Source organism: Rhinopithecus roxellana, chromosome 15 (assembly GCF_007565055.1).
Source record: "Rhinopithecus roxellana isolate Shanxi Qingling chromosome 15, ASM756505v1, whole genome shotgun sequence".
Lineage (NCBI taxonomy): Eukaryota > Metazoa > Chordata > Mammalia > Primates > Cercopithecidae > Rhinopithecus > Rhinopithecus roxellana.
In genome coordinates, this window is record NC_044563.1 from 110,534,149 (window position 1) to 110,554,579 (window position 20,431).

The window sequence follows — 20,431 nt, forward strand, 5'->3', positions numbered from 1 at the left end:
GAGTGCAGCGGTGCAATCATAGCTCACTGCTGCCTCAAGCCATCCTCCTTCCTCAGCCTCCAGAGTCGCTGGGATTACAGGTATGAGCCACCACAGCTGGCTCTGACTCTCTTGCATTTAGCTACAGGTGCGTAACTGAATTCTAGCCAGTTGCATGAGATTGAAAGTTTTGTTCATCACTTTCAAGTCTGGCCCGTAAAGGTTTCCCACACACTGCTCCTTCATGCTCCTTCCCCATCCAACTGGCTGGAATCCAGAGGACCTCACATGTTGAAGACGGCAGAGCCTCCCTCTCCCTGGATCTTTAAACAGTTACACAGGAGAAGCCTGCCCTGCCAACTGTTCACCAATCCAGTACTATTGGGGGAACAAGAGGTGAACTTCAAGTATGTGGAGTTATTACATATTTTGGGATCCCTTGTTTAAGCAGCTATTCTAATTTAACTGAGATAGCAACTAATTCTTCAACTTTTACATCTGTAAGATGGAAGGAATGAGGGATAGTAACAGATATTTAACAGCAATGGATGCTTTTGCTATTTGTCATAGACAAAAAAGTTCAAAGGCTTTGGGATTCTTTTTTTTTTTTTTTTTTTTTTTTTTTGAGACGGAGTATCTCTCTGTCACCCAGGCTGGAGTGCAGTGGCGCAATCTTTGCTCACTGCAAGCTCCACTGCCTCCTGGGTTCACGCCATTCTCCTGCCTCAGCCTCCCGAGAAGCTGGGACTACAGGCGCCCACCACCACGCCTGGCTAATTTTTTTTTTTTTTTTTTTTTGTATTTTTAGTAGAGACGGGGTTTCACCATGTTTGCCAGGATGGTCTCGATCTTCTGACCTCGTGATCCGCCCGCCTCGGCCTCCCAAAGTGCTGGGATTACAGGCGTAAGCCACCGCGCCCGGCTGGGATTCTTTTTATGATTGTTCCAGGGGCTGTCTTCTGGGACAATTGGTAGGATCATCTTTACACTTTTCTTTGCCTTGGTTCTTCCATAGCAAGATAGCAAGATAGATAGATAGATAGATAGATAGATAGATAGATAGATAGATAGATAGATAGATAGATATTGATTGATTGATAGATGATAGATTTTTTTGAAGGCAAAGTATAACCATTATGCTCTCTAAAATGGTGGCAACCAATGGAACTCCTCAATGGCAGATGGAAATATTAAAGCAGGATATAAGGCATCAGGATGAACCTGGTTTTCTGTATCCCTGGTCATTGCTCTGCCAACTCACTCCTGCCCAGGTATTTACAGTAATGTCAGGCATCTTTAGCCTGAGCCTTATCCAGACACAAGGCCAATGGTATCATGGCTTCATGGGACCACAGGAACTTACTCTTTATTAATGAGCACATGAGGTCTGGAAATAGGCTATTTTCAGCTGCTTTAGCCTTTGGTTAGGATGCTGTTGGTTAACAGTGATAGACAACTCATATCAAGCTGATTTAAGCTAACAGAGAATTTATTGATCCATATAACTGAAAACTCCAGGGTCAGGGGCTGGCTCCAGGCACAGCTGGATTCAAAGGCTCCAACAATGTCATTAGGATCTTTGTCCTGTGTCTCCAACAATGTCATTGGTCTTTCTGGGCCTCTCCTCCTTGCCCTGCTGTCTTTCATCTTTCAGTCTTGGCTCCATATGGTGGCAAGATAGCTGCAGCAACATCAGCTACCTGAGGTGACCCTTCTCTGAACCAGTCCCAGTGGCCTGGGAGGCACCATGCTTTGATTAGCCAGGCATGGTCACTTGGTCTACTCTGGAAGTTGGATGTGGGAACTCCACCAAGAACACAGGGACTAAGAGTAAGGAAGGAATGGCTTCCCAAGGGTGCCAAGGAGCCAACCACACTGAGTACCAAGAGGTGAGTGGGTGCTATGTTCAGGTTGTAGCTTTGTGCTGCACCTTTACACCTAGCCCTTCTAAATCCTGGGAAGGTGGACTCGAGTCCTTATTCAGAACTCCAGCAGCAGGCTACAAATCCTGTCCCGCTTGCCTGAGCCTTTTCAGCCCCTTCACTCAAGGCTAGTTTCCAGATTACCCTAACCTGGAACTGGTGCCATGCCCTGCAGGAGATGGGAGAGGGCAGAGGGCTACTTTGGGCTCTTAGATAGAATTTCTTTTTTTTTTTAATTTTAATTATCATTTTTTTGAGACAGAGTCTTGCTCTGTCTCCCAGGCTGGGGTGCAATGGTGTGATCTCGGCTCACTGCAACCTCTGCCTCTTGGGTTCAAGTGATTCTCCTGCCTCAGCCTCCTGAGTAGCTGGGAGTACAGCCGCACGCCACCACCCCTGGCTAATTTTTGTATTTGTAGTAGAGATGCGGTTTCACCATGTTGGCCAGACTGGTCTTGAACTCCCGACCTACCTTGATCCTCCCACCTCGGCCTCCCAAAGTGCTGGGATTACTGGCGTGAGTCACTGAGCCTGGCCTTAGGTAGAATTTCTGCCTATGGATCTCACTTTTCTCTGTATTAATACTTACTTATTTGCTTTCTGACTCTGTTGCCATCTATTCCCCATACAACTTCCTGCCTATTGCATTAGGTCGGGCTCCTTGGTTATTGTCACCTGCCTAAATTGCACCTGGGTTTTACTCACACTTCTTTGGACCTAACTGTCAAGTTCTCAAGAGAGAAGGTCCCATCTCTTTGGTCTTATCGCAGTGAATCCTTACACCACCACCGTGAAATGGGCATTATAATTCCTACCTTTTACAGGAAACATAATAGAGTCATGGCAAGCTAAAATAACGAGTCCATGGTTACACATCTAGCAAGGGACAGAACTAGGATCCAAACATAGCCGGTCCGATACTAGGGGCTGTGCTCCTAACTTCTACATGATAGTGCTCAGTTTTAGGAGGAGAGGCTCAGGTCTTACAAAGGGCTTAACAAGAGCTGGGGAACAGTCCCACTATGCCAAACCAAAACAGAACCATCACCAGGAGTTAGCAACGGGTTATCAGGCTGTCGTAACCTAGACATTAGGCTCAACCAATGTCACCAACAGGGAGGAACTCAGACCAGGAACAGAAGGGCTCAGAATCTAATTGCTAAGGTCAGAATAACAAGTGCAGTTACCCGAATCTGGGGAGGGCAGGGCTGAAGAGAAAGGTGATCTGCCAGGAGGCAATTGACCTGGCCCCTTAAATGCAGGTGTTTCCTTCCTCAAGTGCATATCTTGGCTCATAATTCAACCCTTTTATATTCATAGAATCTGGACCTCAAAACATTTAACGGGGATGTTTACCGTGGGTTGGGAAGGGGGACAGAGGTGGATAGCTGGAGTTCAAAAACCGAATGAAGATGTTTTCTGAGCTGAATACCCCCAGTAGGGCCACACGATACCCAGGGGACTCACTAGGAGATTTAAGGCATGTACAGAGGTAAGAGAAAATGAGAAACAAGAACATGAAAACTAGAAGAGGAAGGAAGACAAGGCCAAAAAAAGAGAAAACCGAGGCCACTCTAGCGGGAGGTCAGAGACTTGTGCTTTGGCAATTACTGGTGTTGCCCCACAGCGTTGCCCCTCAGAAACCTACACCAGGGTTGGAGGGAGCCATGAGTGGACCGGCTGTACCTGATAACTTGTGCTTCCTTCCCCCGGTTTTCCCATTCTCGTTAATGAGTTTTGAGTATAAAATGTCTCTCCCCAGGCTAGAAGAGCTTCAGTAACAAGATGTCCAGAGTTAGTTGACACTCAAGGTAAAAGCCTCTTGCAGAAAGGAATTTGTTTTAATGTCATCATAAAACTTCCCAGCTCACCTAGGCCTGCCGTGGAAATGGTGCCCCCAAGGATGAAGAGGAGATCAGAGCATCTGACCTGAAGCTGAGGCATAAGGGAAAGTTGGGGATACACGATCCTCTCCCAGCCAGAGTCAAACTTGCCTTTCTGCAACATCCAATTTTGCAAGAAGCGACAGACTGAGAGTAGGAGAGGAAAAGGAGAGTTCAAACAAGGTCCCCTGACCCGCCCAACCCTGTCCAGAGGAATGAAGCCTGAGAAAGCCTCCCAGAGACCCGTCCTCAATTTCGCCTTGACCTTCTCTGGGTTTATCCATGTGCAGCAGGGGCAGCTGCCCCGAACAAACCCTCTGCCTAATGTGAGCTCTTCATCCTCCATTCTGCCTCGGTTAAACAAATGCAGATCTGCCAGACCATTTCCATAGACCACTTCCTCAAATGAGAGGCATTCCAGCATCTGGGCCCTGGAATCAGGAAGAGCTCTGTCCAAATGTCACTGTGCCATTTCCTAGCTGAGTCACCCTGGATGACTGCCCATCCCTGCGCCTCTGTTCTCTCAGCAGTGAGTTGGGGAAAATTGTACTCATCTAGAAGGGCTCAGAGAAACAACAGGCAGAGAGTGCTCAAGGCATTGTGATGAAAAATATTGCTGAGTTATTAAACATTAAATTATCAAAACTATTAATGGCATTAAAATATCATTACACAGTTATCTGATGCAAGGTCTTAATGATAGGGTTCAAGAGACTTTTCCTCCCAGAGGTATAGCTTTGAGGGGCTTTTGTACACTGGCCCTAGAGACACAGAGGTGAATAAGACAGCTACCAGCTCTCAAAGGCACACAGTGAGCAGGGGCCACAAGACAGCCTAACACTCGACTAGAATCAGTGCTAAACGTACTACGACAGATAAATGTACAGTGTGCTCTCAAGAGATAACAGTACCCACCTAGGAAACTTAGGGAGTTGTCATGTGATCTGGGCCTGGAAAAGCGAGCTGGATTTGATTGGGTGGATTGTTCTTGGTAGAGGAATGACATTTCAGGAAGAGGGAACAGCAGGAGCAAAAAGTATGATGATTGGATTCCACTCGGGATATTGGGAACGCATGAGAAGGACTAGAGAATGCAGTCCGTTATGTGGGATGGCAGGGGAGGAGATGAGAAAGGTAAGCTAGTTAAGACTCGGAAGTGGCTAATACAGCTGAAAGTGGTCCCATAGGACAATGGGAGAACTTTCATTGACAATGGAAATGTTCTACATCTGCCTGTCCAGTATGGTAGCCACTGGCCCCATGTGGCTATTGAGCACTTTATTTATTTATTTTTATTTTTTGAGACAAGAGTCTCGCTCTGTCACCCAGACTGGAGTGCAGTGGTGCGATCTCGGCTCACTACAACCTCTGCCTCCCGGGTTCAAGAGATTCTCCTAACTCAGCCTCCTGAGTAGCTGGGATTACAGGTGCATGCCACCATGCTCAGCTAATTTTTGTATTTTCAGTAAGGGCAGCGTTTCACCATGTTGGCCAGGCTCATCTCAAACTCCTGACCTCAAGTGATCTACCCACCTCCGCCTCCCAAAGTGTTGGAATTACAGGCGTGAGCCACCGTGCCTGGCCTATTGATCACTTTACAGTAAGCTAGTAAGACTGAGCTGTGAAATTTTAGTTTTATTTAATTTTAATTAGTTTGAATGTAAATTTCAATAGCCACCTATGGCTAGCAGCTACCATTCTGGACAGCATACTCGCAGAACTTATGACAATGACTCAAGGCCCTCATCTTGCAGTCCCATCCTCAGCCCATAAAATGGGAGCCCCTGCCCAAGCTGCTGCTGTGGTTGTGCAGCAGGGTAGATGAGTTTTGAGCTGAAATATAATTTATTTCCTGCTTGCTAAGCCACGCACTCTGATGTGGCAGTGTCTGCCCAGAGGAAGAGGCAGCTTTTTCTAATTCTTACAGAGGCATCATGTGGGCAGCAGTAACCCTGCTTCCTCTGAAGTTTGTTGCTCAGTGATCTGTCTGCATGTAGAGTCAGGTTTCCTTTCATCTCCTGCTTCCAGGAGTCACTGGGCCAGGCAAGCGTACCTGGAACATGACCCAGGTGGAATGTGCTGGGCACTGACTGTTAGTGATGCTCCCACAATGTGAGAAGGCCAGATCCTCAGTATGGCTGTCAGTGTAAAGTTCTATTGTGCAGCCCAAATTCTGCCCACAGGCAGATCCTTTGGCCTAAACTTGAGGAGGAGGTAATGACCTCTACTTTGACCACAGGTTGAAAGGGCAGTCATTATTCAGCTTTGCCAGCAAAAGAGCACATATTATAGTTTAATTCTCACTTGGCTTCCTGGTCTATTTCTCAATTGTTTCTAATACAAAAAGGAAAGGTAAAGTCATGATACGTTTTTTGGAACCTCCTACCTCCCAGCAAAAAGGACATGCACACACTTTCCAGTCTTGAATGCAAAAGCAGTGACATATTCACGAGCCAACAAGTACACACATGACACCAGTGCTCTAAAACACAGGTACAGACTGTCAAGAGTTGGAAGGAAGACTGAATTCTAAAATCTCATCTTAAGATGAGGAGACTTGAGTCTCAGAGAAGTTTGATGATCCGCTCAAGCCAGGTAGCAGCCAGATATGGCTGGATCCCATTTCTCCTGAGTCAATCCATACCTAATTATGAAAATCAAAGGTTGCAAACTGGTAGCCATTAGTTAAAATCAGCCTGCTGATTTTTAATTTTTTGTCCTCAATGTTGGCTCGTGCACAACTTAAAAAATATTTTTGCCAGCCTGGCCAATAAAGCAAGCTCCATCAGTACAAAAAAAAAAAAAAAGCGAAAGATTTTTTGAAAAATTAGCCAGGCATGATGACTTGCATCTGTAATCTCAGGTAATAAGAAGGATGAGGCAGAGGATTGATTGAGCCAGGAGTTGCAGTGTATGGTGAGCTATGATCACACCACTGCACTCCAGTTTGGGTGACAGGGCAAGAGCCTGTCTCAAAAACAAAATAGAAAAAATATTATTTGCCTTTACTTAAAAGATGAAAAAATTCACTTTGAAATCCAAATTAGAGAACATTTCTGGGCCTGTAAATCTACATGGCCGAAGAGGCTTAAGCAACGTCGTGCCTGATCCTACCATAGAGAGGATAAAGGGGAGGAATGAGGGATGGGGATCATTTCGGATGCTGATAATTCAAGCAGTCAAGCTGGATCACAAAGCCTTCAGATAAAACCAGGCTCGCAGAGGTGGTAACCAGGCAGGAGTTGGTGGATTCCCCTGGCTCCTGCACTATGGGGTGCTAGATCCGTCACATTCCCCAGCAAATCCCAGGAATGTTTCTTGTGGATTCACATGTATCAAGGATACTCATTTCTACTCCAAAGGCATTGATGCCCCACCTGGCACATAATAGCCACTCAATAAATGTGTTAGATGAATGAATGAATGAATGAGTGAATGTGTAAGTGTGAATGACCTCAAAGGTGAGCGATGCTGCCCAAACCAAGGTCGCCAAAACTGGTCCTTAGGGCACCATCCTCTGAAGCCACCAGTGCCATCATCTTTATTCACAGCCAAGCAGCTGGCCCCAGAGCTTTCTGTCATGCTATTCCCCAGATATCTCAGTGAAAAGTCTTTGATTCAATTTTCACTCCCTCTCTTATCATAGCTGTCTTGCTGTAGGACTCCACTGGGGGTCCGAGAGCTGTTCTCCCTCTGCTATTTCCTGTTGTTCTTGAATAAAACAAACGCCCCTTCAACTTTGCTTCTCCATGGGACACATTGTTCTCTGAGAGGCTCCTTGATCCTGCAAGTAATTAGGTCTGGGAGGGGAGGGCGTCCTATTGTCTTCCAGACTGGTTCAGACATGTCTAGACCCAGCTTAAACTACCTTGTCTGTGACACAGGGATGGTAACATGTTGGAAAGAAAATGAGACAAGCACTTTGCTGCTGTCTGGTAGAGCAGGTGGGGCCCCTGTTTAACATTTGCTGATCTCCACTTAAGAGCAGGACATCATTAGCCTTAGTCGCCATCCTGAAATGGGCTCTGTCACTTGGATAGCCTTTGTCAGCTGAAAGCTTTCTCTCCATAAACATCAACAGACTGGAAACCCAGGGAACACTTCGTTTTTAATATTTAAAAATTAAGTCTCCACATGCACTCTGCGACAGAGGGGCAATAAATTACAACTTGCTATGTGCCAGAGATTATACTAATTGTATATCTGATTAAATTCTCACAACAGCCTTAAGAGGGTTTTGTAATCCTCATTTGCAGATGAAAAGTGGAGGAGGAGAGAGTAAGTGGCTTGCCTGAGTAAGGGCCAAGACAGAATTCAAACCCAGATTTTTCTCGTCACAAAGCTAGTATCCTGGCAGGGCATGGTGGCTCATGCCTGTAATCCCAGCACTTTGGGAGGCTGAGGCACGCAGATCACTTGAGGTCTGGAATTTGAGACCAGCTTGGCCAATGTGGATAAACCCTGTCTCTACTAAAAATACAAAAATTAGCCAGCATGGCGGCGGGTGCCTGTTATCCCAGCTACGCGGGAGGCTGAGGCAGTAGACTCGCTTGAACCCAGGAGGCAGAGGTTGCAGCAAGCCGAGATCACGCCACTGCACCCCAGCCTGGGCGACAGACTGAGACTCTATCAAAAAAAAAAACAAAACTAGTATCCTTCTCTTAGTGTTGCCCCCTGCAGAGGAATTGTTTTTTGTTTGTTTGTTTGTTTGTTTGTTTTCTTTTAAAGCACCCTACATCACATAATGTCAGCTGGACTTTTCTGTGATATTAACACTGGGATCCTGTAAAACACTATATTCTGACTATAGTCTGACGCTCTGCATAACGCACATAAAATTAGCCGAGAAAACATAGTGTTTGAACCTCCTTTGCAGAGAGGAAATTCTCACAACTCCAAAGCAATGGCATTGGTCAGCCCAAGGCCAATGCCATCTGATCACCCAGCCCAAGGCTCAGCCTAAAACCTTCTAGAGGGTCTCACTCTAAAGATAACCCAAAGGTCTCACAGCTTCCTGGTTGCGAAAAACAGCAACCGTAGCAGGAATTGAGACCTAAAGATCATTTGGGTAAAATGAGGAAGGAAATGGCATGTTAAATGATGATTTTTCCCTAACTTGCCTTGTTCTTTCTAGATGTGGCTCAAGAACTTGTAGAGTTATGGTGGGATAATTCGACTGATCAAATGTTGAAAGTTTCCTATCGATTTCAAGACTGTTCAAATCTCTATGTACTTTGAAGCCTCAGGCGTAAGAGAATTCCTCAGAGATTCATATTTCTATCGATGCTGGGCTGGACTGACACAGATAACCCCTCAGGAGGCCTTTCCGAACCGCCGTATAAACTGTCCTAGGTCCAGCAATAAAGCAAGTGTGTCATTGTAGTTCTCTGCCCTTCAGAAGATCTGATCTTAATACTCTTCTCTTCTTTTTGTACCTCTCTGATTTCATCAAATTTGTTGCCATTCTGGGTGTTTTTCCTTCTCTCCCTGACCTTTTTCTACTTCAGATAAAAGAACTTCCCCTTTTTCCCACGTCTGGATTTGCACCCTGGAGGACAATGCAAGGTTAACTTCCCTCCCACCTCCTCTTATAGGCACACAGGGTGCCCCTTCGCCAGCGAAATCTCCGCCCCCGAGAGCCTCTCACAATTTCAGGCTGATGAATTGTAGTAGGAGACATGGTTTAGTTTGATGTGGTTAAGTCAGTCATCATGGCATCTTCATACCCTCAGCCCCAAACCACTCTCCTGCTCATCACCCTCACTTTCATTTCTTTGGATTATCTTTCATCGGTTTACCACCAGCCTTCACAGCCTCACCCAAGGCTGAAGCAGGGCTAGCAAGGTGGTGCGTTTCCTTCCCTGGTTGAGCTGGTGACTGCTGTGGGTAAGCAGGTCCAATGTGAACTCCACAGGAGCAAGAGAAAGAGAAAGCAAGAGTGAGCAGGCTGCAAAGACTGTTGCTTCTTGGTTTCCCCTAAGCCCCAGAAATAGAAAGGCAGACTTCCGACTGGCAGAGACCGTATGCTAACCACCAGACCATACTGCCAGATAAGAAAATGTTCGATTGTGTCATACTTCCCTCATCAGCTCCAGTGTCTGAAAATGGCCCTGAATTTCAGAGAGCCTTACCATGACCCGGAGATTTAGAGAGGATCGAAGAGGGAGGACAAAGGAATCAGGCATCTTCTTTCTCTCTTTTCTGGGGTAAATTTATTTTCAACCACAGAAGTTAAGGAAAGAAAAAAATCACGACAGATGAATTATGAGCTAACTTTCTGATCTGCACGTGTAAGAGAAAGAAATGAACTGGATGTCATTAGACACTGAGAAAGGGAATCCGTAAGCTAGCAATGTGTCTTTGGCCTTTTCGATTAAATTTACACGTGTTCATTTATGAGTACCTACTGTGTGCCAGGCATGATGCTTGGTGCTGCCAATTCAAAGAGAAAGAAATCACCTCCTTGCAAAGTGAGAAGGCAGAACTAGATTCGGATTCACCTAGATTCCGACTCTTGTGCTCAGGCCACCACCACCATGGAAATAATTTTGCTTGACTCTCCCCGAGCAGCCGTGGCAGGCGTGTGTGTTGTCAGCCGCTGCAGGAAGAGTGATGGCCCGGGTGTTGACAGGCTCCTAATTGGAAGGTAGGAGGTGCCGCCAGAGATCAGCTATAAAAGATATCTTTGGACTGGGGTGGGCTGCTAATGCTTGGAAGAGACTTGTGGGTGAGGCCCGGTGAGATGTCACCTTGGAATAGGGCCTTGCCCAGCAGACAGACATGCATGCGGGGGAGGTAGCTGACAGACAGGGGCGCATGGGGAAGCAGCCATTCCAGAGAACGGCAACAGCAGATTGCAAACCAGGACTTCAGGACTCAGAGAGGGAGAAGGAAAGGAGAGCCTGTAGTGGCCCCAAAGCCCACAGTCAGAGGCAGGGCCAGGAGAGCAGCTGATAAGAACTTCATGGTAAGGACAAAAGAGAAGAGAGTCAGAGCCCCCTTTTATTCAGCTCGTGAAGACCCAACTTCGGCGCACTTATAACTGTTCAGACCCTAAGGAGTTCAAAAAAACAACCATATTAGGAGAATTCCATGTTTAATTAAGAGATGATCAGATCCGGCCGGGCGCAGTGGCTCACGCCTGTAATCCCAGCACTTTGGGAGGCCGAGGTGGGCGGATCACGAAGTCAGGAGATCGAGACCATCCTGGCCAACACGGTGAAACCCCGTCTCTATTAAAAAAATACAAAAAATTAGCCGGGCGTGGTGACAGGCACCGGTAGTCCCAGTTATTCCGGAGGCTGAAGCAGGAGAATGGCGTGAACCTGGGAGGTGGAGCTTGCAGTGAGCCGAGATCGCGCCACTGCACTCCAGCCTGGAGGACTGAGCGAGACTCCATCTCAAAAAAAAAAAAAAAAAAAAAAAAAAAAGCAGAGAGATGATCAGATCCATGCACCAAAATTGTTGCTGGGTAAGACAATACTGTATGTGTTACATGGCATTGGAATTTAGGAAAGTTCTTTCCTTGTGTTGTCTAATTTAACCCACGCAACAGCCCTGCAAAGTGGGTACCATTGTCCCTGATTTTTTATGAATGAGGGGGCCGAGGTGCTGAGAAGCTGTGTACTTTATTTGAGTTTGTCTGGCTAGTCAGTGGCTGAGCCAAGTTCCAATCCAGGTCATGTGAGCCTCTGAACTTTCTGATACAACCTGCAGCCCCTCTTAACTGGGATAATACAGTAATGCATTGAGCAAGAAGGAGAAGTAAATATAGGCTGATGGTGTAGGGGAGAAGTTCAAAGGGGGAAGGCCTAGGAGGGAGAGGGAGCTATGTGTGAACAGAAACAAAGACGGCTTCTTGGAATTGGAAGGTCTCTTGGAATTCGTCCAAACTCAGGATCACAAGTCTCCACGTTCTGAGTAGGAGGATGAGGGTCTGAGTTAGGATTTGGGCCCTGTAGGGCTTGCTGAGGTCATCCCCTGATGGCTAGGATTCCACACGGAGCAAATCTGGTGTAACAGAGCTCGCTGCAAGAGGTGAAGGCTCCGCCCTATCAGATAGACAACCAGGCCACCGAGAGGCCCAGCCCTGCAAACCCTGGATTTGCAACATCCTCAAAGAACAGCAACGGGCCTTGAGCAGAATTGAGAAGGAAATACCCCCACCTGCCCTCAGCCTTGAAGTGGGCTTTGCTATTCACAAGGGCCTGTGGGTGTCCTGGCAGAGAGGAGATGGCACAGGCACCAGGTGCTAGGGTGCCAGGGCCTCCCGAGAAGGAACAGGTGCAAAGCAGGCAATTAGCCCAGAAGGTATCCGTGGGGCAGGCAGCCTAGATCTGATGGGGGAAGCCACCAGGATTACATCATCTGCGGTGAGTAGGCTTCATTAATTCTCCGATGAATGGAGGATTGCAAGGGAACTTTTTTCATCTTCAAGGAGCCAGAAGGAGTGGTAATTAAATCGGTCTTTTAAAATAAAAAGACTCCAAAGGGGTACAAGCCTTCAAGCTTCCCCTATGGTGTTCCGGGGACTCTGGCTTCTCTTTTGGAGGGAGGAAGAGCCTATTCATAGGCTGTGACTTGGAGAGGCCCCACGGTGAGTCAGGCACTTGCTGTGTGAGCCGCTGGTTGCTAATGTCTTCGGGAACTGCTAATTTACCCATTTAATTTGTTCCTGTACACTGGCCACAAAGGGAGACCACTCAATTATTCTGATCCAAAAAAGAGGCTGTGTTTACCGTGATCTCCCCAGCAACTGTGTGAGTGTGTGTGCATGTGCGTGTGTGTTTGCCTAACAACCTTAGGCAATGAAGAAGAGGTGGGGCTGCTGTCCTTGTTAGCATTTTCAAACACATTCCAGTTCTGAGTTGAGGGCAAAGATTGTAATGGGGTGCTTCAGAGAAGCCTTGGCTCCCAAGGAGGTTATAACTTCAAGGGGTGTTTTTGAAAAACCAAGGTGGATGGGGAAAGTGGCTACAAGTTCCTTCTACCACAGAGGATCAATGAAGGGGAACAAACATTTGGGAGTATCTACTTTGTGCCAGGTACTGTGCTTGGGTTTACACATCTTATCTTGTTGACTTTGCATAACTCCCCTTTGAAGCAGATATTATTCCAGATTCTTGCCCTAATGGTTCAGCTTAAAGAAAACCCATACTTCTTTAGGTTGCCCTGAAAAGGTGAATCTTCTGTGAAGCCTTTTCTGTCTTTATCTGTTAAAATTAATTAAGCTTTTGTTTGTGCTCCCAGAAAATCACTTTAGACCTTAGAAAGATGGCAGTCTCAGTTTTCTCATCTGTAATATAGGGGTACCCATAGGGTCATTGTGAGAAATAATAGAAATAAATCATGGAAGTGCTTGGATAGTAGCTGGCACTTAGCCCTCATCATTCGTCACTGTCATTGTTAATAAGAGTAATAATAATATCACTTATTATAATTACTCACCTCTAAGTTTTTAAAAGCTTACAGGCTCACACCTGTAATCCTAGCACTTTCGGAGGCTGAGGCAGGTGGATGGCCTGAGGTCAGGAGTTCAAGACCAGCTTGGGCAACATGGTGAAACCCTGTCTCTACTGAAAATACGAAAATTAGCCAGACGTGGTGGCAGGCGCCTGTAATCGCAGCTACTCGGGAGGCTGAGAGAGGAGAATCGCTGAATCCGGGAGGCGGAGGTTGCAGTGAGCCAAGATGTCACTATTGCACTCCAGCCTGGATGATGAGAAACTCCGTCTCATAAAAACAGAAACAAAAACATAAAAACTTATATAAATTTATGGGGAACAAGTACGATTTTGTGACATGCGTAAATTGCATAGTCGTGAAGTCAGGGCTTCTAAGGTATCTATCACCAGAATAATACATATTGTACCCATTAATTAATTTCTCATCATCCTCCGCCCACCCTTCTGAGTCTCCAGTGTCTATCATTCCACACCCTATGGCCATGTGTACACATTATTTAGCTCCCACTTATAAGTGAAAAATGTGGTATTTGTCTTTCTGTGTCTGACTTTTTTAACTTAAGATAGCAGCTTCCGGTTCTACCCATGTGGCCTCGAGAGACATGATTTCATTCTTTTTTATGGCTGAATAGTATTCCATTGCGCATATATACACCACAGTTTTAAATCCAATCATCCACTGATGGACACTTAGGTTGATTCCACGTCTTTGCTATTGTGAATAGTGCTACAATAAACCTACAAGTTCAGGTATCTAATACTTTCTTTTCCTTTGGACGGATACCCAGTGGTGGGATTGCTGGATCAAATGGTAGTTCTAATTTTAGTTTTCTGACAAATCTCCATACTGTTCTTCCTAGAGACTGTACCAATTTACATTTCCACCAACAGCATTTAAGAGTTCTCTTTTCTCCGCATCGCCACTCAGTTGTAAGTTCCTTGAGTGTAGGGATCATCTCTCTTTCCTTCATTGCTTTATAACAAGAGCCTAGGAGTGTTTTCATAAGTGTTGTAAATTTTATAAGCCTTGCACATGGCAAGTGCTTGTTTTCTAGCTGACAGATGAATGAATAATGAGTGAAGGATGCCTCCTCCTCACTGCTGTGAGCTTCTGAGAATGGACCCTTGTCTGACCTGCTTCTGTATCTCTAGTGTTACTGCTTTGTCTGGCACAACAGAACTGCTCAGTGATTCTGTTGAACAGATGCACAGGACAGTTAGATGCTGCTACCCAGCCCGTATCTGGCCTGGAGAGTCTGGCTGCCAGCTCATCTCTGTGCTGTGGTCTGGCTATGGTTAGCTGCCACAACAGGAACTCAGAGAGTGTGTCCTGGACACTTCATCCCTAGTTGGTGAGCTCCTCAAGGGTACGGATGGTGTCTTGTTTATTTTTAAATCCTAAGTGCCCAGCACAGTGCCTGGCACACAGAAGATGCTCAAATGGCTACCCCTAGCCTCTGAGGTCCCACTGCAGTCAAAGAAGAGCAGAGTTCCAAATGAACTTGTCATCTCTCCTCTATTACCCAAATCCATTCAATTTCCACATTTCTGTTTGTTAAAGATCCATTTTCAGCTGGGCGCGGTGGCTCACGCCTGTAATCCCAGCACTTTGGGAGGCCGAGGCAGGTGGATCATGAAGTCAGGAGATCGAGACCATCCTGGCTAACATGGTGAAACCTTGTCTCTACTAAAAGCACAAAAAATTAGCTGGGCATGGTGGCGGGAGCCTGTAGTCCCAGCTACTTGGGAGGCTGAGGCAGGAGAATGGCGGGAACCCGGGAGGCGGAGCTTGTAGTGAGCCGAGATTGGGCCACCGCATTCCAGCCTGGGCGACAGAGCAAGACTCCGCCTCAAAAAAAAAAAAAAAAAGATCAATTTCCTCAGTTACAAAGATCCAAGACTCGAGGGTATTCTACCCTAACAGAAATAGCACAGGCTTTGTAGTCAGACTTGAACCCTGGCTTTGGCAACTACTAGCTGTCCTGCCTGGAGAAGTTGCTTACCTTTCCTGAGCCTCAGTTTTCCCTTTCATCGAATCAGGATGATAATACACACTTCATTCATCCACTCAGCAAGCGTTTACTGGGCGTCCCATACACAGCAGGAACTGTTCTAGGCACTGCGGATACGAAGACGTCAACAAAACAAACATTGCTCTTGCCTGAAAGGAGCTTACAAACTTGAGAGGGTGAGACAGACACCAATCAAATAAGCAAGCACACATATTGTATGCCAGATGGCAATACGTGCAAGGGAGAAAAATAACACAGACAGAGTGAGGGAAAATGGAATGTGCTGGCCTGGGTTATTAGTGTCTTACTCAGGTGATGAAGGAAGACCTTTCTAGTAAGAAGAACTCACATCTGCGGAAGAATGTTCCTGGAAGAAGGAGAAGAGCAAAGGCCCTAAAGCAAGAATTTGAAGAATGACAAGGGGGCCTGTGTGGCTGAAGCAGAGGGAGGGAAGGAGAAAGGGAGTGTAAGAGAAGGGGACACAGAGAGGGCTGGGGCCAGATATGCAGGGCCTTATAGGACTTCGGCTTTTTACTCTGGCCAAGAAGGAAGCCTTGGGAAGGCTTCAAGCAGAGGAGTGAGACGATCTGATGCAGTTTATGAAAGGATCCCCATGGCAGCGGCACAGAGTATGGCCCCTGGCCTGTGTGGACGGGGCAGAAGCATAAGGCTGGCCATTTGCATCCCACAAATGACCTCAGTGTGAGGGATGAGCGAGATCATATATGAATGTGCTTGTATGAGTATGGTACAGAGCAAGTGCTCAAGCCATGGCAGCTTCTATCAATGGCTCTGCAGCTGCCTGGCTATAGCTCTCTTGTCTGCTGCAGACAAGTCTTGGCCAGTCACATGGGTCCCTCTGTCATTGCCCACTCAGTCACTCCCACTGCCCCCAACTCCTTTCTTCAACCCTTCACCCCAACCCAACCCAAATGCAACTCCACTCACATCCTTCCCCTGTTCAAGAGTCTTCCATGGACTAATGGCTCATTAAATCCACATTCTTGGCTGGGTACAGTGGCTCACACCTGTAATCCCATCACTTTGGGAGGCTGAGGCAGGCAGATGGCTTGAGCGCAGGAGTTTGAGATCAGCCTGGGCAACATGGCAAAACCCCATCTCTACCAAAAAAAAAAAAAAAATTAGCCAGGGGTGGTGGTGCACAGAGCTACTTGGGAGGCTGAGTTGGGAGGATCACCTGAAGTCAGAAGGTCAAGGCTGCAGTGAACAACAATAGCACCACTGCACTCCAGCCTGAGCAACAGAGCAATACCCTGTCTCAAAAAATAAATAAATAAACAAACAAATAAATAAATAAATCCACAGTCTTGGAGACTAGCAACTAAGGCCTTCTACAATAAGATACTGCATGTACGTTGCCCACCCATATTCAACTGCTATCCCAAACATATTGAATACCTGTGGAGAAATATGGGTGGTTGCAATATGTCACTCCTAGCAGAATCACTGAGGAAACTGACCACACTCATGATGGAAAACTGATGGTAATGGGTCCTTCCCTCAGGTTCCCCAACCCCGCAATATGCCCTAACCATGGTGGACATGTATTCCTGTCTGTCACTGGCTTACTTCTCCCACCAGGCTACCGCAAACTCTACAATGATGTATATTCTCTTAAAGCTACAAAATGGCTTGTGGTTTCCAAATCAGTTTTCTCTTACTGCTCTTATCTCCCTTGATACTTGCCCCTATGGGCCCCTCATCCATAATAAAATGCCCTCGTTTTACATTTACTAGTTCTGACAAGAGTCCCAGGTTCCAAGCCATGGATTCCCTTATGGGATTGCTCCTCCTGCTCCTCCGATCCTTCATTCCTCTATCCTTTTCCAGTGTATCCACAATTCACAAAGCATTGGTGTCAAACCAATGGCAATAATAAGTGGGACCTGCTGGCTATGGATGGAACAGTGAAGTCCCTGACAACAGGTTTCTACCAGCCTGGAAATGAGGCTCTCCCATCCCCTAACACATCTACCAGTTGTGATGGATTTAAAGGCTGGCTACTGTGGAGCTTTTTCCACAGGGAATAGAAGTATTGGCCCCTGGACTGACACCTACCACCATGTGGATCTTGGAGGAAGACGAAAGAGCCCCCCAACATTAGTGTTCTAAAATAGCAATGGCTGACGCTGTCTATTCCCCACCATGGATGCCAAAGCACGGACAGCCACTCACAGCTGTGGGATACAGATGCCCCTGTCATTAGAAAAGGCCAGCCCTAAATGCTATTACAGACTCTAATAACTGAAAATATTATTGTGGAAACTTTTGGTTTTTGATAGTTTGCTATGCCTGATATGGCTGGTGGCCTGGGACACAGTTTCCCTACTCAGTGCTGGGACACCTGGGCAATACTGCACCTGCAGTGTCATCCCTGTCTGTTTAGAATATACAATTCTTCTACAACACCCTGGGCCAGGAATATCACATCATCCTGAGCAGCCATCAGGACAAACAGAAAGGAATGTGGTCCTGTATGTTTAGTCCCACCTCCCCCACAAACTACCTTTATCATAGTAATGATACCCAGTTGGCAGCCCAGGGCATGTGGTACCCTCCAGCACCCCTTCTAAATGTGCCTTCAAGCACTCCTTCTGCTTTGTGCATCTTTGTGACATCCTTCCAGATGTCAACCTATACCTACATGACCCAAATCTGACTTAAGAGTTGTGGTCAGGCATGGTGGCTCACGCCTGTAATCCCAGCACTTTGGGAGGCCAAGGCGGGTGAATCACCTGAAGTCAGGAGTTTGAGACCAGCCTGGCCAACATGGTGAAACCCCGTCTCTACTAAAAATACAAAAAAATTAGCCAGGCGTGGTGGCAGGCACCTGCAATCCCAGCTACTTGGGAGGCTAAGGCAGGAGAATTGCTTGAACCTGGGAGCCAAAGGCTGCAATGAGCCAAGATTGTGCCATGGCACTCCAGCCTGGGTGACAAGAGCGAAACTCCAGCTTAAAAAAAAAAAAAAAATTGTACCAGCCCAGGGAGACAATGGCCACATTGCAGGTGATGACCACATCCCAGCCAACCACTGCATCCTGGAGGCTGCCCACCAGTTACCCACATCATCTACCAAGGGACCCCCCTGCTGGAGCACAAACAGCTTCCCTTGGGGGATCCCTTAATCAGCATTTGTCACATACCTGAAAAGGGTAGCCACCAGACAGGCCACCAAAGTTATAACTCTCTCCTCCCACTTCCTCCCCATTGGGCACAATAAACCTCATTGCTATTGTGGCTGGAACTTCCCCTCCTGGGCCTCCCAAAGCAATTCTACTGCCCAAGGTTATCTCCGGGCTAACTTGTATGTACACATAGATAAAGCCACATCCCAGTGGCTGGACCTCGTGCAATGCTGGGCCTCCTATCTGCCCCCATAAGCAGGTCACTCCCTTATTTGCACCACAAAACCACCAACACCAAACACTTCTGGTCTAGGCTCCTAGGTCTTGCCCTGTCCTATGCTGGCTCAGATGTTATCCAGTCTGGTCCCTGGCTCATGAGTCCAGATCATGAATCTATCCAAATGTACAAATACATGCCTATGTTTGTATCTTCCTAGGTCCACATAGCACAACCAGTGTCATGGCCCACCCCAGATATTAAAGGAACATGAGAGACTGGAAGCCCGAGAGGGAACCTGCTTTACCTGTTCCACTCCTAGATAACTTCCTCCTGACATCCCAACTACCTAAACTCACCCGCACACTGTTAACTCTGACAACCCCCTTCACATTTTTCTAACTGTTCTGCAGTTTAACCCTGCTGGTCACAGTCCCTAGTCAGAGGTGATGGGCCGTCTTCCTACCCATTGTCCTAGGTATAAGCATGACCTGGGGCTAGAAGAGTGGGACTAAGGTCTTACAATATGATCACACCAGGAAAACTAACAGATACTTCAGAGAAAGGTCCCAGGTTCTATCAGCCCTTGTAACACAAAAATCAGCAGCACTGGAAGCTTTCACTGAAGGGCAAAAACCCCTAACTGCCAGGGTGACAGATAAGAGACTAGTTCCAGATGACATGCCAGCTTCCCAGAAGGAGTATACGCTCTCAGAGGACATAGTGTATCCTGCTGGATGTGGATAAATACTGAAGGCAAAGTAATCCAAATAGCCCAACGGATGTGCCACCAAACCGAAACCAAATTCTACATGTGGTACTCTGAACTCCCTAGGACTTGGATGTCCCCTATAGGCTGGGGTGACCTTGTTTTAGGAGGCCCTCCTGCCCACAAGTAGACTTACATACTGCACTGGCTATGTAAAATTGGTACAGCCTGTATACAAGTATATTAGCTCTTGGGATGGTGAACCAAACGTTAGGGAGTGAATTTGGAAGAAATTGAGTTGAGTGCAAAAAGTTGCTCCCAGCAAAATGTCATTTGGCCAAACAATTAACACCCACTGGGGCAGAAACCATCAGGGCACCCCCTGCCCCTCACCACCCACTCAGCCCCGCTCACCTCTGCAGCACCTAGTAATCACATGCAAGAAAACTCACCCTTGCTCTTTTTGATTGACTGCCCCCAGCCTGACCCCCACTAGAGTGGATCATTCAAAATTAATCTCCCCTCATACCTCCTCTTGGCATTGTTCAACAGGTGGGCTCCTGTCCTATATCTACCTAGGTCCCCAGCACCAGGCTCTCTCTCTTCCCCAGAGGTCAGGGAGCCCTATTCTCAGTGGGGCCCTCAACCAGGGGCTCCCCTCGCTGCCTATGCCTGCATAAGTAATAAACCTTTGAATTGCCTGTAATCACTGGGTCAGGTGTGGTGTATTTTGGCATCCAATGCCTTCAAATGGGAGTGAACAGCAGATCTGGTTCCTTTCACTGGAATATTGTTCTGGTCCAATTCTGCAGCCAGTTGACTTCATTACTACCTGTGAACTGCACCTCCAGCTCCTCCAACTGACCAGATACCCAGACCCTTACTTGGGCTGTTTCCTACCAGACACACCTGCTCTGCTTAAGAAAACCATTTTTGAAATCACTGGCTGTTAATTCCTACTCAGTCCTTAGTAGCTCTGTGATCTGGAGCAAGTTCTGTAGCCTTTCTGTGACTCAGTTTCATCACCCATAACATTATGATTACAATACTTACTTCGTTAGGGTGTTGCAAGGGCCTAAAAAAAGCACTCTATGTAA